Genomic DNA, 13,617 nt, shown 5'->3' with positions numbered 1-13,617 from the left:
ATATTACATATTAATGAGATGTTAGTTAGGCCTATCAGTTTTGGTAGATCTGCTGCTTCCCCAGGTACCAAATTTCATAGATAATTTATAAATTCACCAGAATTTTTTTTATAGTAATGTTCTGAGGATACTAAGCCTCTCTCATTGAAGAATTTATAGTAACCTCACTAGGGCCATTTTTTGGCAAGGAGAACACATATTTTTCTTAAAACCAACTACCTTTTGTGGCAATTTGACCAATAACTGGTGTCATATCTCAGCATGTTTCATGATAACAATTATAAATTTTGGTTCAGGAGGATGAGACATAACCTCCAAAATAATTGTGAATATGATCATACTTAGCTCAGTGACTTTAAATATCATCCATAAGCATACTATTTTCAAATTTTTATTTTCATCCTGGGCATGTCTCCTAAGATCCAACTGTGCTCTACTTGAATGTACATTAAATTTCTCAAACTTAACATGTCCAGAATAGAACTCCTCATTTCATCCACCTAACCTGTTTCTCCTGCAAGCTTTCTCATCTCAGCATATGGGAACTTGTTTCTTCCAGTTGGCAAGGGGGTGGGAAACCCCACTGTATCCATCCTTGGCTTCTTTTATACTTCATCATTAATCCATTAACATAGCCTGGATATATCACCATCAAAATAAATCTAGAATCACAGCACTTAGCACTATTAACACTCACACACTTTCACAAGTCACCAGCACTTCTTGCCTGAACTGCTGGAGAATTCTGCTAACATCTCTCCCTGCTTCCATCATTTTTCCCTTTCAGGCTATTCCTAACTCTACCCAGAGAAAGTCTTTAAAATTGTAAGACAGATCATGTCTTTACTTAGATTAAAACCATTCACTGTTTTTCATCTCCCTTAAAGGAAAAGACTAAGACTTTGACATGGCTATAATATCCTACATGATATGCCCTTTCATCACCATCCCCTCTGCATCCCCAGCATTGCTAAATTAGCAAAAACAAAACAAAACAACAAAGAAAATAGACTCTCAGTTAAATTTGGGTTTCAGATGAACAAGAATTTAAATACAGATGTGTAACTATGTTTAACCATTACGTATATATGTAATATATATTATATAGTTATATATTATATATTACATATATATTCAGAATAAACTAATACTAAAAAGTTTTCATTTATCTGAAATTCATATTTAACTGGATGTCTTACATTTATTTGACAACACTATTCCTCCCATTCTCCCACCCAAAACCACATTTATTTGACCTTACCTTTTAATATTCTCTTCTTTGATCACTTTGCTACTTTACTGTAGCCACAATGGCTATGATGGCATTATTTGTAATCTGTGGATTTTATTGGATCATATAATTCAGTATCAAGCAGGACTCTCAGAAAAATTCAGAATATTAGGGTTGGGACAACTTGATTTAGATTTTAGGAAAGTCCACATGAAGAGATATATTTAGCCTCACGCAAAGCAGTATTTCTAACATCACTAGGAGAGCACTTTCTACTTAAGGACTGTAATCACCAAATGGCTGCAAGCCCAAAACGCTGGAGTTGAGTAGGTTTGGACCAGTTTGTCTCTGCCCCCAAACAAGGTATATGGAAGCAAGATAATGGAGACAATAGATAGAAGAATTTGTGATTTGGGCAGGGGAAGAACAAGCTCCTATTCCTATCCCAAATATTGTACTTTCTGTTAAATTTTTCAATAATGGTTAACATTACTATAGGAGAGATTATCAGAACACTGAAATTTGTTAGTAGTAGATTCAAAGACAATATGTCAACATGAGCACTAGCTTTGGTTTGGGTATCATGGGATGCGATTGATAAATCGGTACCAAATTTTGAAGTAAATATATTACTCAGCTTAATCTAAAATTTTGTGATGTAACAGATTATTTTTTCACATTTCAGTGGCGTACAAAAGTACAATTGCTTACCTTGAAATGAGACCAACTTCAAAAGGCTAATTTATGCATAGAATATGTACCAAATTGAATCTGAAACTTAAAATTGTATCCTGCTTAGTTTCATTCATTTCCTTATCTACTTTCTACACTTCATTGCTAGTTTTCTCTGAAAGTGCTTTCTTGATAAATCACTTACATCTGAAACATTGACTCATTGTCTGCTCTGGAGAAGCAAATCCAATAAGCACCAGTTGAATTCTTTTAGAAGGAATGACCATTCCACCTTTGATTTGAGCTATATCTCTAGATGAATTTATTGGACTTTCATAGTACTTATATTAAACTGAATCTTTTATTAGAATTGGAAAATGTTTTTATTTTCCAACCTGCTAAGTAAGTTCTAGATTTTCTGAGATTTCTATATTCTCTCTCAATTTTGTTTGCAAGCTGGACATTTTTCCACAGAGCTTGCTCCTTTTTTTTTCCCCTTTAATTTTATCAAATGCAGCTGTAGGGGCTAGCTTTCAACATGCTTCCTGGTAATCCTCTTTCCTAAAGCCACAGATAATTAGGTATATTTATTATTTTCCAATTTGTTGTAGGTGATAGTTGTTACAAATGGTTGGCCATTATTTAACACAAATTTCTGGTTTTCCAGTTTAAGGTTTTTTTATCCTTTAATTTTATTTTTTTAATTTTTAATTTTTAATTTTTATTTTTTAATTTATATCCAAGTCAGTTAGCATATAGTGCAGTAATGATTTCAGCAGTGGAATTCACTGATTCATCCCCTACATATAACACACAGTGCTCATGCCAACAAGTGTCTTCCTTCATTCTCCTTGCCCACTTAGCCATCCCCCCCACCCACAACCCCTCCAGCAACCCTCAGTTTGTTCTCTATATCTAAGTCTCTTGTGTTTTGTCCCGCCTCCCTGTTTTTATGTTATTTTTGCTTTCCTTCCATATGTTCATAGTTTTCTATCTTGTATTTCACATATGAGTGAAGTCATATGATATTTGTCTTTCTCTGACTAATTTTACTTACCATAATACCCTCTATTTCCACCCATGTTATTGCAAATGGCAAGATTTCATTCTTTTTGATTTCCAAGTAATACTCCATTGTGCGTGTGTGTGTGTGTGTGTGTGTGTGTGTGTGTGTGTGTATCTTCTTTATCCATTCATCTATAGATGGACACGTGGGGTCTTCCCATACTTCGACTATTGCCAATAGTGCTGCTATAAACATTGGCGTGCATGTGTCCCTTCAAAACACCACACCTGTATCCTCTGGATAAATACCTAGTAGTGCAGTTGCTGAGTTGTAGGGTAGTTATATTTTTAATTTTTTGAGGAACCTCCACACTTTTCCAGAGTGGCTGCACCAGTTTGAATTCCCACCAGCAGTGTAAAAGAGTTCCCCTTTCTCCACAACCTTGCCAACATTTGTTCTTGCCTGAGTTGTTAATTTTAGCCATTCTGACTGGTGTGAGGTGGTCTCATTGTGGATTTTATTTGTACTTCCCTGATGATGAGTGTCGTTGAGCATATTTTCATGTGTTTGCTAGCCATCTGGATGTCTTCTTTGGAAAATTGTCTATTCATATCCTTTGTCTGTTTCTAAGTGGATAATTTGTTTTTTGTGTGTGTTGAGTTTGATAATTCTTTATAGATTTTGGATACTAACCCTTTATCTTGCTGGCACAGTTGGACAGGGCTTGGTGTAAAGGCTCTGTACTCCACAAGGTGGTGTCGCTTAGCTTACTGGAGTGGATTGGTGTGGTGTGTGTATGCGCCTGTGTGGGAGAGGTGAAAAGGGAATCACCTAGCTTCCCAATCTCTAGCATCAGAACTCTCCTTAACAGGCAATCAAGTACTCCTCCTTTAAAAAAAATTGTCTTTAATGTTTTTATTTATTTTTGAGAGCAAGAGAGACAGAGCATGAGTGGGGGAGGGTCAGAGAGAGAGGGAGACACAGAATCTGAAGCAGTCTCCAGGGTCTGAGGTGTCAGCATAGAGCCTGATGTGGGGCTCAAACTCATAGACCATGAGATCATGACCTCAGCGGAAGTTCGATGCTTAACCGACTGAGCCACCAAGGTGCCCCAAACACTCCTTCTTTGTCTCCAGTTTCCATCCATTCTCCGCTTCTACACTGTCCACCACCAAGCCATCAGCCTGCCAAGCAGCACCTCCCTCCCGAATTTTATCACAGATGGGGCTGTTTCCAAACCCCTCACTTCTAAGGCCCTCGTGGCTTGAACCTGCTCTGACCCTCTGGGGGAGGGTCTCCCCGAGCAAAGGACAGTGCCAGCCCCTCCCCCCTCCTGGAATGCCCATGCAGCCATGTCATTGCAGAGGCCCAGAGTCTGTGACTGGTGCCAGCCCTCCGAAGCAAAAATTTGCATAATCGTGTAGCAGCAGTGGTTCGAGGACTGTGGTAAATCCCAACACACATCTGGCACTAGGCCTCTCCGTACCCTAGCATCTTTGATCCAACACAGCTAACCTGGCTGTAATCGGGTCTGCTGCGACATTTACCTACCTTCCTTCATCCTCTACCAAATTTCCTCCCAGCAGAAAATGCCTCTTCCCATGTCTGTATTATTTTTTTTATCATGATAAGTGTACTCTTTAATCCTCATCCCTATTTCATACATTCTCCCCAACAATCTCCCTACTGCCCCCGTTGCATCAGGGGATATAGCTAGAAAAATGGCGCTACAGCCCATGTCAGAGAGATTACTGCCTGATCTTTCTTCAAGGATTTTTATGGTTTCAGGTGTCATATTTTGAATTTGTTTTCAGGTGTGTTTTGAATTTGTTTCTGTGTGTGGTGTAAGGAAGTGGTCTAGTTTCATTCTTTTGCATGTTGCTGTCCAGTTTTCCCAACACCATTTTGTGAAGAGACTTTCTTTTTCCCATTGTATATTCATTCCTTCTTTGTCAAAGATTAATTGCCATATGATTGTGGGTTTATTTCTGGGTTTTCTGTTCTATTCCATTGATTTATGTATCTATTTTTATGCCAGTACCATACTGTTTAAAAATTTTTTTTTAATGTTTTATTTATTTTTGAGAGAGACAGAGACAGAGCGTGAGCAGGGGAGGGGCAGAGAGAGAGGGAGTCACAGAATTGAAGCAGGCTCCAGGCTCCAAGCTGTCAGCACAGAGCCCGATGTGGGGCTCGATCTCACGAACCATGAGATCATGACTTGAGCCGAAATTGGACGCTCAACTGACAGCCACCCAGGCGCCCCAGTACCATACTGTTTTAATTACTACCACTTTGTAATATAACTTGATATCTGGAATTATGATATCACCAATTTTATATTTATATTTTATTTTATTATTTTATTTTATTTTATTTTGTTTTATTTTATTTTATTTCATTTTTAAAGAGGGGGAGAGAGCGAATCCCACAATGGGCAGAGAGAGAGAGAGAGAGAGAGAGAGAGAGAAGAGAAGAGAAGAGAGAGAAGTGGGGCTCACCCAAAGCGTGGCTCATGTTCAACTGACACAGGGCTCGAGCTCATCCAATGTAGAACTTGAACTCACAAACCATGAAGTAATGAACAGAACCAAAGTCAGATGCTTAACTGACTGAGCCACCCAGGTTCCCCCTGCTTTTTTAAAGTGGTTTTATAATCTAATTTATGAATGCCACTGCATATAGGAAAATAGCACAACCTCACATAATGAAACATAGAGGCTTTTCTGAATTATAGACTTATAACCAGAGATGTAGACACAGACAGAATTTATAATTTTAATTTTCAAATATTAGCCATGAGTCAACAATAACCCCAAATTACAAAACTCATTTGTTCATATCAAAGAACTATTCTTGTCCAAGGGGTACAAATTCTTTTTTTTTACACAGTGGTTACAAATTCTTGATTTAAGCTCAAAACAGCCAATATACAAACAGAAAATACTAACAGATTAGATTCTTTGTCATCTGTCACCCAACAGACATGATCTTTATAATCCATTAGTCTGTTTATGGAGTTCAGCAAGTGATGAGAGATTAAAACTACACTCCCAATTTCAAAAAAAAACCAACCATATTATTTGTTATATCTCATCCCACCTACATAGATGTCTAGAAAACATTGTTTTTTTTGGTTTTTTTTAGCTTCAATTTTTATTTTAATTCCAGTTAACACAGTGTAATATTAGTTTCAGATGTAGATTTTAGTGATTCATTACTTAATATAGAACACCTAGTGTTCATCACAGCCAGTGCTCTTAATACCCATCACCTATTTAATCCAGGATCCTTACCAATTTGGATGCCTTTTATTTCTTTATGTTGTATAATGGCTTAGAGTAGGACTTCCTGTGCCATGTTGAATAAAACTGGTGAGAGTGGACATCCTTGTCTTGTTCCTAACCTTAGTGGAAAAGCTCTCAACTTTTCACTATTGAGTATGATATTGGCTGTGGGTTTTTCGTAAAAGGCCTTTATTGAGCTAAGGTATATTCTTTCTAGACCTGTTTTGTAGAGGGTTTTTATCATGAATAGAAGTTATACTTTGTCAAATGCTTTTTCTGAGTCTCTTGAAATGATGACATGGTTTTTATCCTTTCTCTTATTGTTTTGACACATAACATTGATTGTGAATATTAAACCACCCTTCCATCCAGGAAATAAATCCCACTTGATCATGTATAAGCCTATACAGAGAGAGACAGAGAGAGAGAGAGAGAGAGAGAGAGAGGACCCAAATCAACAAAATCACTAATAAAAGAGGAGAAATAATAACCAACACTATAGAAACACAGATAATTGTAACAGAATATTATAAAAACTTATATGCCAACCAATTGGACAACTTAGAAGAAATGGACAAGTTCCCAAAAGCATATAACCTACCAAAACTAAAGCAGAAAGACAGAAAATTTGAAGAGACCAATGACCAGCAATGAAATGAATCAGTAATCAAAGAACTCCCCCAAAACAAAAGTCCAGGACCAGACAGCTTGACAGGTAAATTCTATGAAACACTTAAAGAGGAGTTAATGCCTATTATTCTCAAACTATTCCAAAAAAATAGAACTGGAAGGAAAACTTCCAAATGCATTCTGTGAAGCAATATCACCCTGATACCAGAACCAGATACCAAAGAAAGAGAGTTACAGGCCTCTCTCATGAGTACATGAATCTCATGAATCTCTCCTAGATTACATTTTCTGACCCCCACAGACAATGTTGTATATTGAACATTTTTAGTGTGACTGTACCCCACTTCTGGGTACTAATTTTGACACTGCCATCTATATTCTCAATAATCTCTTATGAGAAAACACTTCCACACTCAGTAGCATATAATAGAAAAACCTGTGTTCCTCACTCATGTCTCTGTGGTTTGGCTTAGGTAAGGCAGATAGATGTAAGCTACACTCAGCTAGGTTGTCTCCAAGTCACATACTTCTGTCTTGATTGTTCTTCTGTGACCAGTGGACTTTCTAAGGTATGATCTCCTGATGGTGGTGGAAGCACCAGAAACAAATTCAAATAGGCACATTACAGTCCTCTGTTTGAATCACGTCTATTAACATATGATTGGCCGATCAAGTCCTATTTCTGGACCAAATTAGTGAGGCATGAATATATATATGCTGCGTCATGTGGGAGGGCCTATAAAGTAATGTGACCTGTAAAGTGTGCAGATAAAGGAAGGAGTAAAGAAAGGGGGAAAATAATTTCATCTTACCACAGTAGTCTACATTGCTAAAATATCTTCAAGCAAGAGTGATACAAGCTGGATGATGATTTCCATTCCTTGGATTAAAGCACTCTTTTAATAAGAGTATTGTTAAATCGATCCAGTTCCCAGAAAGCATTTGTGTCGGTGCCTGTACCAGCCATGGATATGGAGGACAGTGAACAAGAGCAGTTCTTCCAGAAAGCAAAACTAGAAGCTACCAGACTGACCAAAAAAAAAACTTACTAAACTGCCAGAGTAGAGTCCTTGTATTATTGTCTAGTTATAATATGCGCCATAGTCAATGGATTCTATATATTCTACACAATTCTTCTCATTTCCAAAGTTGAGCTATTAGTCATTTAATTATTATGATGAGATAATGCAAATGTCGTAGAAAGATAAACCTTCATTTAGCCATTTATCACTAGGCCATAAAGAGTCTTATGAAGAGGGCCTGAAAAAAATAATGGAATATCCCTGGGGAGTCTGGCATAGGTATTAAAATTTTGGGGTTGGGTTGTCTCCTTTTGGAGAGAAAATGGATTTTTTTTTTAATTTCTTTTTTCAACGTTTATTTATTTTTGGGACAGAGAGAGACAGAGCATGAACGGGGGAGGGGCAGAGAGAGAGGGAGACACAGAATGGGAAACAGGCTCCAGGCTCTGAGCCATCAGCCCAGAGCCCGACGCGGGGCTCGAACTCACGGACCGCGAGATCGTGACCTGGCTGAAGTCGGACGCTTAACCGACTGCGCCACCCAGGCGCCCCAAAATGGATTGGTTTTATAATAGCTCAGGCATTTCAAATTTTTCTTTTAATGTTTTATTTATTTTGAGACAGAAAGAGAGCATGAGCAGGGAGGGGCAGAGAGAGAGGGAGACACAGAATCCGAAGCAGGGTTCAGGCTCTGAGCTGTCAGCACAGTGCCCGACGTGGGCTCGAACTCACAAACCGCGAGATCATGACCTGAGCTGAAGTCAGACGCTTAACCGACTGAGCCACCCAGGCTCCTCAATAGCTCCAGCATTTCAAAAGGCTAATATATCTTCCTGTAAATTCTGTATGTCTTGATACCTTCATAAACCTTCACAGGCTTAAGAGCTATGATTACATGTTGGGTAGACCCAGCATTCGACTCTTCTCTAATAAAGCAGTTAAGTAATTGGGTACAATTAATCCCACCCTCAAATTCAGAGTTGGGTCCTCATTGTTCTAAGTCAGTTAGGTTAATACCACCTATCTTTCCACCATGCTAAACTCAGAGGAGGCATTATCACAGAGAATTTAAGGTGGATTTCAGATCAAATTTTGTCTGAAACCTGACCTACACCTTGTCTTTTTAGTTAACAAAGCCAGTAAACATCCTTTATCTTTTTTTTTATTTTTTTTTAATGTTTTTATTTATTTTTGAGACACAGAGAGACAGAGCATGAGCAGGGGAGGGGCAGAGAGAGAGAGGGAGACACAGAATTCGAAGCAGGCCCCAGGCTCCGAGCTGTCAGCCCAGAGCCCGATGCGGGGCTCGAACCCACAGACTGTGAGATCATGACCTGAGCTGAGGTCGGACCCTTAACCGACTGAGCCACCCAGGCGCCCCCATCCTTTATCCTTAAGGCACGCTTTGTTCCTTCAAAGCATCTAAAAATGAACAAGGGGTGCCTGGGTGACTTAGTCGGTTGAACATCCAACTTTGGCTCATGTCATGACATCACAGTTTGTGAGTTTGAGCCCCCCCCATCAGCTTTGTGCTGACAGCTCAGATTCAGATTCTGTCTCCCTCTCTCTGCCCCTCCCCCACTCACACTCTATCGCTCTAAAAAATAAACATTGAAAAAATTTTTAAATGAATGAAAATGGCCAAGTACTTATGTTTTTATGAATTATAGAATAAAATCTTCTCTACTTGGGAATTCAATAGTTTAGGGCAATGTAGAAATGTATCAAGAACAGGAAAAATTAATCTGTACTGGAAAGTCACACAAAAGATAGTAAGAAAGTCCAGCTGTATGTTTTAAGATCGTGACTTGGCTGAAATCTTAAATGGAAAGCTTATTGCACAGATATGGTCATTTGCGTCCTGTGAGATGTAGCCTGTGAGTGATGTTAGTATTTACAATGAGATATTTATATGAAATGAGGAAATGAATAGCAAATCAGTCAGCACAGCAGGTGACCAGGAATTGAGAGACATAAGGAAATCAGGGAAGGTTTGGAGAGATCTCATATCTCCATTTATACATAAGCCAGACTCCCTATTCGGTCACAAAATCAGGGCCAAGTGGCAGCTGGCTACAGACATATATTGTTACATTGTTGAGTATAATTTCTTATTACAAAATGCTGTGTAGTCTGTGTGGGGCAACTAAGAAACAGTCTTTTTGCTATTATTTGGTGTGATACTAGTTATTCAGTCCTTGAAGCAGCATATTATTTCCCCAACTAGCTGGTAGGATTCACGACTAGCTGGTAGGATTCAAGTCTTAACAGAGTCAACCCTTTCAATGTATATAATGTACTATACGTTCTCTGGAAGACATTTCTGATTCAAATTTACTACTGATAATATGTTTGTCTAGTTCACAAATCATTAGCATAGAAATCAAATGTAGTCCTTATAGCTTATATATTATCCTTATATATATAGCAAATTAGATAATTAAATACAGAATTTATTTATTTTCATACTTTATATATTGTCAGGTTTTTACATTGTATTAGATTTTTCTAGTTATTGAATGACTTGTGTGAAGAGAAACATGAGATGATTTAAGTAAATTAACTATAACCACGGATCTTTTTAAGTTAAGTAATTTGGACATATCAGGAGCTGTGGCTATATTGTGGTATAAACCTTCTTAGGTTTGCCAATTTTTCAATCCTGACACGTAATCTATGGGCGTATGTTACTCCAGGGACCAATCAGTGCTTTGTTACTTAATTGCAGTGCTAAATTTGATGTCGGATTGCTTTTGTGCTACAGGATCCTGTTCTCTGCCTTTAAGTGATCTTCTGTCATGCCAGAGTTCACAGGGAGCAGACTCATGAGATTACTAATTTTTCAGTGTGAAGGAAAATATCTTCTTAATAGACATGTTATTATATCTAAATAAGATTATTCTAAAAAATCTGTGTTTCTCTACCATTAGAAAAAGCTTTGTTGGATTTCTGACATAACTATTAATTATTAACACAAATAATAATTATTATATAGTGACCTAGATTCAAAATTGCAGGCCTCAGGTTTCATATGTGTAAAAATGTGGCAACGTTTTTAGGAAAAATACCTAATTTTGGTCAATTCCAGGCAAACTTGGTCATTTTATATTTATACTATGTCAGTTCTTTAGTTCCTATAACCAGATTAGCTTTTAAGATTTATTGGGCTAAGAGAGCTTTATGTCATTATGTTGGTTAAGAGTTTAATTATTAGCCATGCTTACAAATCCAGTTAGCATGAATTTGGATGCCTCTGTTCTCAACTAGCTCTGAATATATTGCCCAAATGGGCTACTCTTTGTTCATTTTCTTTTCATAATTTGTAAGATCCTTGCAGTCTGTAGGCACTTGACTCCTTTCAACTTACATCCATTAATTTCTTCAGAAATCAGAAATATTGGACTGCTCTTTAAAACCACTCTGTGCTCCTAAGATGTTCACTAGGATAGCCTCTCCCTGCTCCTGTTTCAGCATCCCAAACAGGCTTGTACATAAGAAGATTTATTTTAGTACCCCTGTGATGGCCTGGTGACTGTAATTAAACTGCTGCCTCCTAAGGTTCTAGATGGGAAGAAGGCACTGGTTCCCTTCAGTCTCAGGTACCCAAAGACTTTAACAGACCTCTCGCATTTTGCTTGCCTTTTAATGTCTTTTCCTATCTAGTCTCAACATGAGCCTTTACATTCTTACAAGTGAGAAACACTTGTATGATAAGCTTTCTTCCAAACCTTTCTGTCTCATATCTTAGCCCTGGCTTTTAGTAATTAATTCATGCTAAGTTACAATAATTTAATGCCTTTGCTTTAGCCAATTATATCAAGTCCTTTTTAGGACAACAGATATTACAGCCTGAATGAGGGAGGTATCTATGAGCAGACAGGGGATTGTTAGAGATGAAGCAATAAATACCTCACACAAAGATCTTGTCTGGAGTATGTTCTGTGTGCATCAGGCTAAGCATTTTGTAATCCTTGTCTCAGCTTTCACAATCACACTCTGCATGTTGAAGGTGGTCTCTGAGAGGACATGACCTCTGGTTGTCCTGCAAGCTGGACCCAGACAATCAGAGGCTCCTCCACCCACTCCTTTTCCTTGGAATGTACATTCAGCCCATTATTCCCACACTATAAGGCACTTTGACAATGCACCCTTGAGAGAGAAATTTGTGCTTGAGAATATCTAGACTGTTGTAACTGAAACTTGTTAAGGTCTCTGTATAAACTCTTAAGATTTTGGTGGGTGGAGACAGAGATCTACTCATCTTGCAGCCACCTATGATAAGCCTTACATGTAAATTTGCTTGGTTATGAAAACTGCCACCTACCAATCTGGAGTGGTCTACCTCTTTCTTTATTTAGTACCTCCTAGCCCTCTGTTTACAGGTGCCAGTTTTGGATTTCATGTGGGGAACTCCCAACAATTGGCAAGCCAGCCACAAGACCAAGGAAATGGGTCTTGGGAAAGAGGTGTCCATTAAGGAAATCGCAAGTTGGCCATCAAGCTCTAAGTAAGGAAGGGTATCCTGTATGTTAGATGCTTATGGATTACTGTGTGAGTAAACACTAGCTGGCTTGATGAACTTGTTTGAGGACTGCATACAGTGCACTGGGGCAAAGAAGGGGAATGAGTTGCTGCTGGGGTTGGCTGGTTTCTACTGTGGCAGCTTGGGTGGTCACTGATGCCCCACTAGAGGCGGAAGCTTACCTAGGAAAAGCTGAGGTTAGAGAAGAATGTGTGGCTGCTCACTTCTTTGCTATCTTCTGGTCTGGCAGACAAAGTGGAAGAGCAGGATGACAAGTTGGAGATTTTAACATGCCATTTTGCAAAGCTAGGAAGGCACAAGCTGCCTTGGATTAAGATCTGAGTGCCTGATTGCGATGCTAACAGGTGGAATCACAGGGAAAGTAGTGAAGAAGACAGTGATGGTGATGACAATGAAAAAGACAAAGCACCTCAAGCTGTCTGACCCCTAATGCAAAGGAAAACAAAAGCCAGTAACAACCCAACTCCCCCCAGCAGGTCAGCCCCTAATTCAGGACATGTTCATGATGAGAAAATATAGGCCCACTGAGTTTATTGATGTAGTTTCCCCTTCAGTAGGTATAGCAGATTGAGTACACAGGAAGAATGACCATTGTAGAGCTTAGATGGAGTGGCATATTGTCAAGGATGCTGGATTTCCCTGGGAAAACAGGGACTTGGTTAATGCAGTAATAGCATGTCCTGTGTACTCTAAATAATGCCCAAGGCAATTGCCAAAGAGTCTGGAGCCATCCCCTGGAGTTCCCAACCTGCAAAGGATTGGCAAATTGATTACATTGTCCCCCTTCCTCCAAGAGAGAATTCTAAATATGCCTTGGTTGTGTGCAAACTGTGGCTGGTCTAACCCAAGCTTTCCCCTATCTCCACATTAACCAGGCTGCCACTATTTGGGGATTAGAAAAGTTGAATATCATGTTCAGATACCCTCATTGAATAGACAATGCCAGGGATCACATCTATAAGGTCATTATATGCAAAGACTGGGAAAAAGAACATGTCATTGAATGGAGGCTCCATCTCCCCTATAACCTGCAAGCAACAGGGTTGGTAGAAAATAAGAATAAAATACTAAAACAGGAGGTTAAATTACCAACAGGTAAAACTACCTTGACCAGTTTGGACTAAAGTACTATCTGAGTCTTTAATACGTTTGAATGATCAACCAGTAAGACTATTGCCCCATATGCCAGACCGGGGACTCTGCCAAAAGTCACAATCCCATGAAGG

At 38.7% G+C, this 13,617-nt stretch overlaps 1 pseudogene; it reads right to left on the bottom strand.

Moving 5' to 3' along the window:
• LOC122490959 overlaps positions 1 to 13,407 on the bottom strand; it is a 33,132-nt pseudogene extending 19,725 nt beyond the window's left edge.
• Between the last annotated feature and the right edge of the window lie 210 nt (positions 13,408 to 13,617).

Source organism: Prionailurus bengalensis, chromosome C2 (genome assembly GCF_016509475.1).
Source record: "Prionailurus bengalensis isolate Pbe53 chromosome C2, Fcat_Pben_1.1_paternal_pri, whole genome shotgun sequence".
NCBI classification, from domain to species: domain Eukaryota; kingdom Metazoa; phylum Chordata; class Mammalia; order Carnivora; family Felidae; genus Prionailurus; species Prionailurus bengalensis.
This window is presented reverse-complemented; position numbering and strand designations above follow the sequence as displayed.